We start from the raw sequence: 14,129 nt of genomic DNA, 5'->3' as shown, positions 1-14,129 counted from the left end.
TTAATTAATTTTTCGATTAAAGATTATTTTAGAAACCATATTCAGTGGATATAAAATTGATACTAATAAATTCCGTGATTATGCCATGGATACAGCAAAGCTTTATATACATTTTTCTCTCGCATTTATTTATTTATTTCCGTAGGGGGGTTAAGAGATTTTTGAAATTAAATATCAAGTATGAGATTATTTCAAACTTTAAAAATCTTGGTAGTATACCGAGAATAACACGTGCCTTATGCACGATTTGTTTTCCAATGAAAACTTTGTTTCGTTGGAAATGTGCGCAGTAACAACTGCGTATGGCTCTTTACGCCTTTCTAATGATTTAGATTTATATTTAATATTACAGAACCGTAATTTATTCTTAGTTGTTTATATACAGTTATATTCATGGCATCCTATGACTCCCACACTATATAAAATTTTAATACATGTACCTGCCATTATAGAAAATGCTCTGTTACCAATTGGGTAATTATCAGAAAAGGCGGCAGAAGCAAGAAACAAACATTTTTGTTTATATTGTCTAAATTATGCTAGAAAATTTTCTACGAAGGATTGCAATATGTATATTCTGAACTGACTTTTATTAAACTCTGATCCTCTTCTAACATCTATAAGACCAATACCTATAAAAAACCATAACATTTAAAAAAAACATTAGAGATACTTATTCCTGAGTCACTCATGAAAATGACAAATGAATATATAACTAAGAATGAAGCTGAAAAAGAGAAGTCTTCATAAGAACTTTCAGATAAAGAATCTTCAGATTGTAACGGCGCAGCCGTTACTAACGCCTCGCGGGCCGATCAGCCGCCCGCCACGTGAGGCTTTGGCGCCTAAAGGCGCCCCTAATCGTTCCACACGGGCCGCCCCACCCCGGGGACGCCCCTCCGCGATCCCGGCGCGGTACCCCCGCCACGAACTCGACGCGGAGTAGGGGACCGCCGGACGGGTATATAAGCCGGCTCGGCGGACGAGCCGGCACCAGTCCCGTTCCAAATCTCCCAGACCAGGCAACGGGCTTCTCGTTGTGAAAGTGCCGGGTTTCTCGGTCGCTGGTTCCTACCGTTAGTATCGGGCAACGGGTTTCTCGTTGTAACACCGGGTTTCCCGGTTTCCGGTCTCCTCCTGTAATACGCCGGGCGACGGGCTTCTCGTCGTTACACTGGGTTTCCCAGTTTCCGGTCCATCCTGCTATCCGCCGGGCGACGGGTTTCTCGTCGTTACACTGGGTTTCCCAGTTTCCGGTCCATCCTGCTAACATCCGGGCGACGGGCTTCTCGTCGTTATACTGGGTTTCCCGGTTTCCGGACATCCTTATAAGGCTATATGCCGCCGTACGTTGGCTTCACCGCTCTCCGTTTGGAATAAAGGCGTTACGCCAGTACCTAGTATCTCCAGCATCGTATACCGGGTAAATTGTAAGTCCCATCAGGACACCGCTATCGGCTATGCGCCTCCACCTGTTGTATCTCCAGCATCGTATACCGGGTAATTCGTAAGTCCCATCAGGACACCGCTATAGGCTATGCGCCTCCGCCTGTTGTATCTCCAGTATCGTATACCGGGTAACTTGTAAGTCCCATCTGGACACCGTTATAGGCTATACGCCTCCGAGCTTGTAAATACATCGGACGCTCCGTCCGATCCTCACGCTTTGTACATATACCGGGTAGCTCTTAAGTTCTTTGTTCAGGCTTTACGCCACCGGACGCTCCGTTCGATCCTCACGCTTTGTACATATACCGGGTAGCTCTTAAGTTCTTTGTTCAGGCTTTACGCCACCGGACGCTCCGTGCGATCACCGTTCACTACGTATACCAGCGATCCGCTAAACCCGTAGGATGACCTGTACCCTGCTATTAAACATTCTTTTCGTTGTTCTTTTTATTTGAATAAACCCACTGTTTTTATATTAAGGAATAAGCGAGTCTGAATTTCCCCCTTCCTCCCGAATCCTGGCACCGGCGAGCCGATCCGCGGCGTCGGGAAAGGTGAACCGTTACATGGCGCCCGAACAGGGACCTGCCCAGTGGAGATTCCGACTCGCTTAGACCTGTTTAAATGCCCGCGTGGATTAACCGATTGTCAAAATCCGAAGCCATTGCCTTGGCCGAGAGGCACGGGCTTGAGAGTCAGGGGACTCTTGACGAGATCCGCCGACTCCTCCGCCGATTTGTCGGGCAAAACCCCGCGTTATTCCAAACTCGTATGACCGTGCCCACTATTCGCGTCGGGATGGCCACTGAAGGCCCAACCAAGGACGAAGGACCTACCTCCCCGACACTCATCGAACCAGCCAAGGTCATGAATCAGATCCGGAAATGGGGGTGCCATTTTGATGGCAAAGACCCCTTGGCATTCCTCGAACGCACAGAAGAGCTGTGCCTGGGGTACGGATACACCGACGCCCAGATGCTACTGGGACTACCAGAACTCCTACGGGGAGATGCCCTGCTATGGTATCGCAACATCCGCGATACCATAGCCAGCTGGGCCGACTTTCGACAAGCCATCCGTCGGCAATACTTGCCAAGCGGGTACGAACGGCAAATGAAAAGGACGATCCAGGGACGACAACAACGCCCGAAGGAGTCCTTCCAGAGGTACGCTACCGAGGTCCTGACAATGATGAGACGGGCTGGGGGATATTCACCCCTGGATCAATTAGAACAGTTATATGAGAACATGGACCCGGAGTACCAACTGCACATCCGTCGAACCGACGTGCTCAGCGTCGGAGACCTCAGCTTCCGAGCCGCCGAATACGAGGAGGTCGACCGACGCAGGCAAGAACGGCGAAAGGACACCCTGCCGAGTCACACCCCGGTCGTAGCTTCCGCGACCTATAGTCGGGAGGAATGCTGCTGGCGGTGTAAACAACGAGGGCATACCCGCATAAATTGTAAGAGACCGCCTAAGAAATTCTGCTCCAAATGCGGCAAAGACGGGGTCCTCACCCGCGACTGTCACCCCCCGACGGGAAACGGGGCGCGGGCCGGAGACGTCGCGGCCGTCGTCCAGCCCGACTCTGCTTAAACTATAATCCAAGACCGCACCTCCTGATCCAGATCGCCGGGCAGCAGTATTGGGGCCTCCTCGATTCCGGCTCGGAGATATCATTTCTTAATGCCAACACAGCCCGCCGAGTTAGCCGCACATCATCGAGTCCAGACCCCAGGGCAACAGAGATACGCCTGGCCGACGGGACCCAGGTCCCTATCGTCGAGACTATCGAGACAACGGTTACGTTGCAAGGAAAATCGCACCGACATCGCTTCTCCGTGCTCCCGCAACTGGACAATGCCGTGTTGATAGGCCTGGACCTCTGGGCAAAACTAGGGGTAGAATTGCGCCCACCGCCCAAGTCCATCACTCATGCCACGACCAAGGAGGGGGCCGCCACGGCCAGCATCAGGCCGGGCACCGCCAGTGAAGCGCTAAAGCTACAAGCCTTCCTGAGTAGCGAGCTCCCAAAATTCGAAGCAGTCCGCGGCCCGACTGACAAAGCCGTCCACCAAATTCGGCTCAAGCCGGGGCCGCCTATCAAACAGCGGTACCGTCCCCGCAATCCGGCCATGCAGACCGTCATCGACCAGGAGGTCCGAAGGATGGAGGCCGAAGGGGTCATTGAGCCCTCCACCAGCGCCTGGAGCTCCCCGATAGTACTGGCCAAGAAAAAGGACGGGACCTACCGGTTTTGCATCGATTTCCGTCGGCTAAACGCGGCCTCCGAGAAAGATGCCTACCCGCTGCCCCATATTACCGCCACGTTGGATAAGCTGCGAGGCGCACACTATTTATCCACGTTGGACTTACGCAGCGGGTATTGGCAGGTACCGCTGACGCCGGAGAGCCGCCCCGCAACCGCCTTTACTGTGCCAGGGAGAGGGCTGATGCAGTTCCGTGTCATGCCGTTCGGACTGCACTCAGCCCCAGCCACCTTCCAGCGATTACTCGATACCGTGCTGGGACCTGCCTTGGAACCCCACGTCCTCGTTTACCTGGATGACATAGTCGTCGCATCACGCACCTTCGAGGAACACCTGGGCCATCTGGCCGAAGTTTTTCGTCGCCTGCGAGACGCCCGACTGCGCCTCAACCCGGAGAAGTGCCATTTCTGCCGACCAAGTCTCCGGTACCTCGGGCACGTGATCGATCGTCACGGAATCCGGACAGACCCAGAGAAGGTGAGGGCCATTACCGATTGGCCCGTCCCCACGACCCTCCGCAGGGTACGACAGTTCCTGGGGGTAGCATCGTGGTACCGCCGATTTATCGCCGACTTCTCCACCATCGCCGCCCCCCTCACTCGCCTCACCAAGAAGGGGGCACGCTGGAACTGGGCCGTGGAAGAAGAAACCGCGTTCCAGAAATTAAAACAGGCGCTAACCACCGCCCCCGTCCTCGCCTGTCCGGATTTTACCCAACCATTTGTACTCCAGACCGACGCCAGCACCCACGGGTTAGGAGCCGTGCTGACTCAGCACCTCGGCGAGGGAGAACGAGTCATCTCGTACGCCAGCCGAACCCTCAACGCGGCAGAGCGAAATTATAGCGCCACCGAGCTGGAATGCTTGGCCGTCGTGTGGGGCATACGCAGAATGCGGGATTACCTCGAGGGCTACAGGTTCACCGTCGTGACCGACCACCAAGCTCTAAAATGGTTGCAACGAATCGAGGCCCCTACCGGGCGACTGGCCCGCTGGATGTTCGAGTTGCAACAGCACGACTTCAACATCCAGTACCGGCGAGGTACGCTCAACCAAGTGGCGGACGCTCTCTCTCGCCTCCCGGAAGCCTTAGCCGTGACCCGGCCGAAATGCCGGTGGTACCACCGAAAGTTAACCGAGGTACAAAGACACCCGACCGAGCACCCGGACTACAAGGTACAGAACCGACAGTTATATCGGCACATCCTCCATGATCTGGACTTCCGGGAGACGCCAGCTGAGGAACAGTGGAAGCGGTGCGTACCTACGGATCAACGGCCTGCGCTACTGCAACGAATGCACGACGACCCGGCCGCCGGACACCTGGGCATCTCTAAAACACTTGCTCGGGTGGCCCAACTCTATTACTGGCCCGGCATGTTTCGGGAGATTGCCCGGTATGTCCGAGGATGCACTAATTGTGCGCGGCATAAGGCTTGCCAACAACGACCGGCTGGGCGGATGATGGCCACCCCCGTCCGAACACCTTGGGAACAAGCCGCCGTAGATCTGATCGGCCCCCTGCCTCGATCGAATAGCGGCCATACCTGGCTGTTAACCATCCAGGACCGATTTAGCAAGTGGGTCGAGATGGTCCCACTCCGGAAAGCCACCGCCGTCGCGGTGGCCCGAGCGCTTACCGACCGGCTAATATACCGACACGGATGTCCGACCACCCTCGTGTCCGATAACGGGACCCAATTCATCGCACGACGCGTCGAGTCCTTGCTAGCCGCCTATGGGATCCAGCATCGGACATCCCCCGTATACACGCCACAATGTAACCCGGTAGAACGAGCCAACCGCACGATCAAAACAATGATCAGCCAATACGTCGGCCGACGGCACAAGGATTGGGACGAGCGAATCCCCGCCTTGCAATTCGCCGTCAACACCGCCCGACACGAGGCCACCGGATACACCCCGGCCTACATAATACACGGCCGGGAGCTCGCCCGACCGCACCCGGAGGACCGACCGGGAACCGCACCGGCCCCAGGACCCAGCACCCGCCAGACCCAGCTGGAGGACGCCTACGAAGTGGTCCGGATCCACCTCGCACGGACCTTCCACCGACAAGAAAAACCATACAACATGCGGCGACGAGACTGGCGACCACAGCTGGGCGACCGCGTATGGAAACGGGACCGCCCCCTATCCAACAAGGCCGACGCGTTTAACGCCAAGTTAGCCCCGAAATATAGCGGGCCGATGACGGTTCGACGGATTATATCCCCGGTGATCGTCGACCTGAAGGACGCCCGAGGACGATGGCACCGCCACATCCACGTACAGGACCTCAAGACGGCACCGGAGGAAGGGGACGAGGACATTAGCGGGACTTAGCCCCCGGACCAGCAGCCACTCCAGCACACCGCCCTGCCCCCCCCCCCGCCATCTCGCGGCCCTCTATAACAACCTCCCGACTCGGCCGGTACAAAAGTAAGACCGCCTAGCGTGGGCACAAACCCCCTCCGGCACACCCACCCCCCTTCCGGGCGGTGGATCATCCGGTTCAACCGTTTCGGTCGGCCGCGTATGATCCGCCGTCTTGAGAGGGGGTAATGTAACGGCGCAGCCGTTACTAACGCCTCGCGGGCCGATCAGCCGCCCGCCACGTGAGGCTTTGGCGCCTAAAGGCGCCCCTAATCGTTCCACACGGGCCGCCCCACCCCGGGGACGCCCCTCCGCGATCCCGGCGCGGTACCCCCGCCACGAACTCGACGCGGAGTAGGGGACCGCCGGACGGGTATATAAGCCGGCTCGGCGGACGAGCCGGCACCAGTCCCGTTCCAAATCTCCCAGACCAGGCAACGGGCTTCTCGTTGTGAAAGTGCCGGGTTTCTCGGTCGCTGGTTCCTACCGTTAGTATCGGGCAACGGGTTTCTCGTTGTAACACCGGGTTTCCCGGTTTCCGGTCTCCTCCTGTAATACGCCGGGCGACGGGCTTCTCGTCGTTACACTGGGTTTCCCAGTTTCCGGTCCATCCTGCTATCCGCCGGGCGACGGGTTTCTCGTCGTTACACTGGGTTTCCCAGTTTCCGGTCCATCCTGCTAACATCCGGGCGACGGGCTTCTCGTCGTTATACTGGGTTTCCCGGTTTCCGGACATCCTTATAAGGCTATATGCCGCCGTACGTTGGCTTCACCGCTCTCCGTTTGGAATAAAGGCGTTACGCCAGTACCTAGTATCTCCAGCATCGTATACCGGGTAAATTGTAAGTCCCATCAGGACACCGCTATCGGCTATGCGCCTCCACCTGTTGTATCTCCAGCATCGTATACCGGGTAATTCGTAAGTCCCATCAGGACACCGCTATAGGCTATGCGCCTCCGCCTGTTGTATCTCCAGTATCGTATACCGGGTAACTTGTAAGTCCCATCTGGACACCGTTATAGGCTATACGCCTCCGAGCTTGTAAATACATCGGACGCTCCGTCCGATCCTCACGCTTTGTACATATACCGGGTAGCTCTTAAGTTCTTTGTTCAGGCTTTACGCCACCGGACGCTCCGTTCGATCCTCACGCTTTGTACATATACCGGGTAGCTCTTAAGTTCTTTGTTCAGGCTTTACGCCACCGGACGCTCCGTGCGATCACCGTTCACTACGTATACCAGCGATCCGCTAAACCCGTAGGATGACCTGTACCCTGCTATTAAACATTCTTTTCGTTGTTCTTTTTATTTGAATAAACCCACTGTTTTTATATTAAGGAATAAGCGAGTCTGAATTTCCCCCTTCCTCCCGAATCCTGGCACCGGCGAGCCGATCCGCGGCGTCGGGAAAGGTGAACCGTTACAAGATGAAGAATTATGGACAGCATCGGCAGATTAAAACAATAATATTAGTATAAGTTATATATGTATAAATGAGATATAATTCATATAAATTGTATTATAAATATATTTTCAGGTAAAATACGCCTTTTATTCTTTCTCAAAAAAGCAAAATCTCTTTTATATCGTATAAATTAATTTATCTTAAATAATAATCCTTAAGGTTGCCAGTAATAATTAATAAAAAACCACTCCTCAACGTTTAAAGTCGACCAGACTGGAGATAATTTATTATAAATAATTATTTGAAATACAACGTTTCGGCTGTCATTGCAGCCCTTTTCAAGTACATCAAAAAAGTTCCATCAAAATAATTATAATTTAATACACTTATTCGCAACAATTAATTATACATTTAAAAACAAAAATGTGTTACATACCAAATTTAAAACAGTAAATCAACTTCTATGCAAACAACCGACAATGTTAACGCTTGTTTTGATGAACAATGCAAGACTGACAGAAGTAAGCACATATTAAATAGATGTTAACTGTTCGCAAGAATCTTAGTCACTAAGCGTTAAGAAAATAGAGACGAAACTAAATGTGTCTTTCGTAATTTAAATCGTCATAATAAAGTCAAATAAATAAAAATAAATACATAGGTGGATATAAAAATAAAATTAAAAGTAAAAATAATAAAACGACTTAAATAACGTCAAGAACACGATCATAAATCCCACTGAAATTCTCCGTATCTTTCTGTAAATTAATACTTTTTCCTTGTTTTTTTATGTAAAACATTTCTGCAATTTCTCTTTTTCTTGTCTGTTTTTCTTCATGCAGAATCACCGGAGAATCCCAACGGAACTCATGATCGTTGCAAATCCGATGCAAACTAACGACAGAATGCAATGTCTTGTCTTTTTTTATGTTATTTCTATGTTCTTTAATGCGCGTTTCTAAATGTCTCTTTGTCTGTCCTATATAAGCCGAATCGCAATTTGCACATTCAATTTTATAAACAACATCAGTTCTTTTTAAGTTTTCGATCCCATCTTTACTTCTTTTTATCAACGTGTCCAATTTTTTTGGGACAGTATATAAAGCATCAATTCCACTTTTATTGATGCAACGCGTAATATTCTCGCTAAGATCTTTAATGTAAGGTAACACAATGCAATTTCGCGTATCAAATTTATTTCGATTGGGCGAGTTAAGATTACCGCCAAATTTAATCGCTCGAAGTCTTTTATTGATGTTTTTGTTTATAATTGTTAACGGGTAACAATTATTAATAAGGATTCTTTTGATTAAATTAATATTTTCTTCATGAAAAATAGGGTCAGCGAGTAAAATAGCCCTATCAACTAGGCTTGTAATCACGCTGATTTTATATCTCATAGGATGAGTTGACAGAAAATTAATATAGCGACCTGAAAACGTAGGCTTGCGGTACCAATTAGTCGTCAATCTACTACCAATACGTATAACGTTCGTATCCAAAAAACTCAGAGAACAATTTTTCTCTAGTTCGAACATAAACTTAAGTCGAGTGTGGAAACCATTGAACACACTAAGCATATCCTCAATTTTTCCTTTCGGAATAATTGAAAAAATATCATCGACGTACCTAAAATAACAATAGGGTTCGAAATCCAATTGACGCAAACAGTATGATTCCAAATCGTCCATAACAATGTCAGAAAGAATCGGAGACAATGGAGACCCCTCCAATGACAACCTGGATAATTTGAGATTTTCGATAGCGAGTTCGGTACACAAGTTTTTGAGTAAACAAAAACATGTAGGTTACATCGATAATTACATTTGTAATAGATACTTCGATTGCTCAAAATTTTTGAAATCTAACAAAAATATTTTTGCAACTAAAGCTGATAAAGGCCAGGTTACTGTGCTGATGGACCGGACAGACTATGTTGAGAAAATGAATTTTTTATTGATAGACGATTCTACGTATAGATCACTTAATAGGACTCCGCTGAAGTCACTGAGCACGAGGGTCGTTAATTTATTAAAATCTTGGTTGGATAATAGACTAATAGATGATAACACATACAGACAATTGAGGTGTACGAATGGTAATTTGCCTCGTGCTTATGGTTTACCAAAAATTCATAAGGTAGGTTACCCTCTCCGCGTCATAATTTCAACTGTAGGAAGTCCTGTTTACAACATAGCATCCTTTTTGAGTGAGACACTACAAAATGCAGTCAATAAACCTCGATCTCATGTCAAGGATAGTTGGTCCTTTGTGGAGATTATTAAAGACAGAAACATCGACGACAGCCATGTTATGATTTCGTTGGACGTGACTTCACTTTTTACTAACATCCCGTGGGAATTAATTAAAATAGCAATAGAAAACCGATGGGATGACATCTCACAATTTACTTCGTTTAGCTTTGCGCAGTTTTAAAAAATTCATTTTCTCAACATAGTCTGTCCGGTCCATCAGCACAGTAACCTGGCCTTTATCAGCTTTAGTTGCAAAAATATTTTTGTTAGATTTCAAAAATTTTGAGCAATCGAAGTATCTATTACAAATGTAATTATCGATGTAACCTACATGTTTTTGTTTACTCAAAAACTTGTGTACCGAACTCGCTATCGAAAATCTCAAATTATCCAGGTTGTCATTGGAGGGGTCTCCATTGTCTCCGATTCTTTCTGACATTGTTATGGACGATTTGGAATCATACTGTTTGCGTCAATTGGATTTCGAACCCTATTGTTATTTTAGGCACGTCGATGATATTTTTTCAATTATTCCGAAAGGAAAAATTGAGGATATGCTTAGTGTGTTCAATGGTTTCCACACTCGACTTAAGTTTACGTTCGAACTAGAGAAAAATTGTTCTCTGAGTTTTTTGGATACGAACGTTATACGTATTGATAGTAGATTGACGACTAATTGGTACCGCAAGCCTACGTTTTCAGGCCGCTATATTAATTTTCTGTCAAATCATCCTATGAGATATAAAATCAGCGTGATTACAAGCCTAGTTGATAGGGCTATTTTACTCGCTGACCCTATTTTTCATGAAGAAAATATTAATTTAATCAAAAGAATCCTTATTAATAATTGTTACCCGTTAACAATTATAAACAAAAACATCAATAAAAGACTTCGAGCGATTAAATTTGGCGGTAATCTTAACTCGCCCAATCGAAATAAATTTGATACGCGAAATTGCATTGTGTTACCTTACATTAAAGATCTTAGCGAGAATATTACGCGTTGCATCAATAAAAGTGGAATTGATGCTTTATATACTGTCCCAAAAAAATTGGACACGTTGATAAAAACAAGTAAAGATGGGATCGAAAACTTAAAAAGAACTGATGTTGTTTATAAAATTGAATGTGCGAATTGCGATTCGGCTTATATAGGACAGACAAAGAGACATTTAGAAACGCGCATTAAAGAACATAGAAATAACATAAAAAAAGAAAAGACATTGCATTCTGTCGTTAGTTTGCATCGGACTTGCAACGATCATGAGTTCCGTTGGGATTCTCCGGTGATTCTGCATGAAGAAAAACAGACAAGAAAAAGAGAAATTGCAGAAATGTTTTACATAAAAAAACAAGGAAAAAGTATTAATTTACAGAAAGATACGGAGAATTTCAGTGGGATTTATGATCGTGTTCTTGACGTTATTTAAGTCGTTTTATTATTTTTACTTTTAATTTTATTTTTATATCCACCTATGTATTTATTTTTATTTATTTGACTTTATTATGACGATTTAAATTACGAAAGACACATTTAGTTTCGTCTCTATTTTCTTAACGCTTAGTGACTAAGATTCTTGCGAACAGTTAACATCTATTTAATATGTGCTTACTTCTGTCAGTCTTGCATTGTTCATCAAAACAAGCGTTAACATTGTCGGTTGTTTGCATAGAAGTTGATTTACTGTTTTAAATTTGGTATGTAACACATTTTTGTTTTTAAATGTATAATTAATTGTTGCGAATAAGTGTATTAAATTATAATTATTTTGATGGAACTTTTTTGATGTACTTGAAAAGGGCTGCAATGACAGCCGAAACGTTGTATTTCAAATAATTATTTATAATAAATTATCGCCAGTCTGGTCGACTTTAAACGTTGAGGAGTGGTTTTTTATTAATTTATCTTCTCACCTAAAATTTATTTGAATAATTTTTAACAAAAATAATTTTGACCGACTTTTCGATTCAAATATTCCTATATGTGTACCAGTGTGAATTTCAAAGTTTGTAATGCAGCTCTCTTAATATCTTGTAAAACAATGTTTACGATAATCGGAGAGAGGGGAGAGCCCATAGGTATACCAAATGTCTGTTGATAAATTATTTTGTTAAACACAAAGAAGGTGGAATTTAAAACAAATCTGACAAAATTCCGTCTCGGAAAGAGCGATGGCAAAAAGACCTGTTTTTTCGCTCATTTTATAAAGTCGAATTTTGGGATTTCAAATTTCAAACTTTTTTTTAATGTTAAATAGTACTAGTATAATGAAACATTAAACCCAGAGAAATTTCAAGATGAGCATAGGCACGGTTCCGGAGATATGAAGAAGTGAAAGTGATAATTTCTCATCCCTGACTAGAAATCATCACATGCACTCCCTTGTATCTCCGGAACCATGCCTTTGCTCATCTTGAAATTTTACTGGGATTAATATTTCATCTAATAGTACTATTTGCAATGAAAAAAGGTTTAAATTTGAGATCCCAAAAATAGTCGAAATTTGTCATCACTCTTTTGCAGTTATTTTTAATATATCCTCATCTATTTGCAACGCTAGAGCTATGTCAATCGGAATATTAGTAAACAGCGAGATCACATCCAACGAAATAAACTTAAAACCATCAACAATGTATTTATTAGAAAGACTCTTAACTAATTCGAAACTATTAGAAACATAACTATCAGATTTCAAAAAGCTTTTATGCATAATTTGTAAATAAGAAGCCAAATAATATAAAGGACTATTGACCGATGAGATAATTATTACGAAAAGGCACTCAGGTTTGTGGATCTTAGGGAGGCTATAAGCATTTGGTTATAAGCGGAGACTGCGCGACCACAGGAGCTATTGAGCTATTGATAATTGCTCCTGCCTGCCTTCTGTACTTGACGCGTAACCTAACTATTTTTGTTTATAACTCAAAAACTACGCTTTAAATAAAAATATAGTAAAAGAAAAAATGGTCTCAGAATTGCGTCACAAATTCGTCATTTTAAGGACAGAAGGTTTTTCCGGAACACCCTGTATACCGTTAGTTTTTGATAGTTTTAAAAACATAATGAAAGATCTTAATTTGAGAATTTCATATTTTAGTATAAATAAAATAAACGAATTTTTGAAGGGGGGTCCATAAGGATAACATCCCCAAGACAAATCGCTGTAACGTAGTTTATAAAATTAACTTCTTGAATTGTAACGCCTTTTATGTTGGGCAAACAGGATGATAGTTACATACCAGAATTGCTGAATATAGGAATTATATAAACTGGAAGAATAGGACTTACTCTGTTATTACTGAACATAGACTTGATTTTGATCATCAGTTTGACTAGAACAACAACTTACTTTTAGATATGGAATTTATCTATGGAAAAAAACTCATTTCTGAAATGACCTACATTATGAGACAAAAAATGGTCTTAATTTACAGACGGACACAGACAAATTAAATGAGAATCTCGTTGATTTAAACAATTGTTTTTCAAAGATTAAAAAATTTTGATATATTTACATTTATAATTTTGTTAAATAATTTTTTAAAGAAGTATTCTTTGTGATTTAATTACAATTACTTGACTATGTACATTATAAGCTGTGTATAGCTTTGTTTTCGGTATCCGACTGTGAGTAATAGAAATTAGTTATGTACTTTGATTTCTTGAGTAACTACAGTTATAATTTATTGCTTATATTTCTTAAATTTTATGATACGATTCTACGAGTTTCTCATTATAGTGTCCCGTGTCTTTCTGCTCTTGGCTTATCAACCTTGGAGGGATTTAATATCATTTGAACGCTATGATGACGACAATTAGAGATTTGATTTTAATTACTCTATCGGGTCGGTGGATTCGTTATGGATTTTTTAATGGAAAATTTGTCTCGGCGTAGATATAAACCTTTATTTTCTATCTTCTAATTTTTAGTTTTTCTGCAAGATAATTTAGATTTTATTAACGCTGAAGATGGCCCTAAGAGGAGTCCGAAATGTCCGCGATTATTGAGATTATGTGTGAAACATTTGTCTACTTGTATGAATAATAAATTTTGCGACGTTAACTTTAGATAAGTGATTGTCATTTTTATAAAAATTTTTTGCACCTAATGTATTAGGTTGTTCGGAAAGTTTGTTTCAAATTTTACGTGCTCCGCATTTATATGTAATCAGTAAATGCGAGAGCGCTACAGATTTTCTGCTTATCAGCTAATTTTACTGGATATATAAATCCGCGCGCGCGCCAAATAAACTTCGCAGATTTTCGCAGAAATAAATTTAAAAATAGAGAACCAGAAAGTCCATTTTCGCCATGTGATGCTGTATTGCTTTAAGCGCGGTTTCTTGGCTTCACAGACTCTGAAAGAG

The sequence above is a fragment of the Nylanderia fulva genome, unplaced genomic scaffold (genome assembly GCF_048542155.1).
Source record: "Nylanderia fulva isolate GAGA-0341 unplaced genomic scaffold, ASM4854215v1 Scaffold70, whole genome shotgun sequence".
NCBI classification, from domain to species: Eukaryota; Metazoa; Arthropoda; class Insecta; order Hymenoptera; family Formicidae; genus Nylanderia; species Nylanderia fulva.
The sequence above is the reverse complement of the archived record's forward strand: the minus strand, read 5'-3'. Positions refer to the sequence as shown.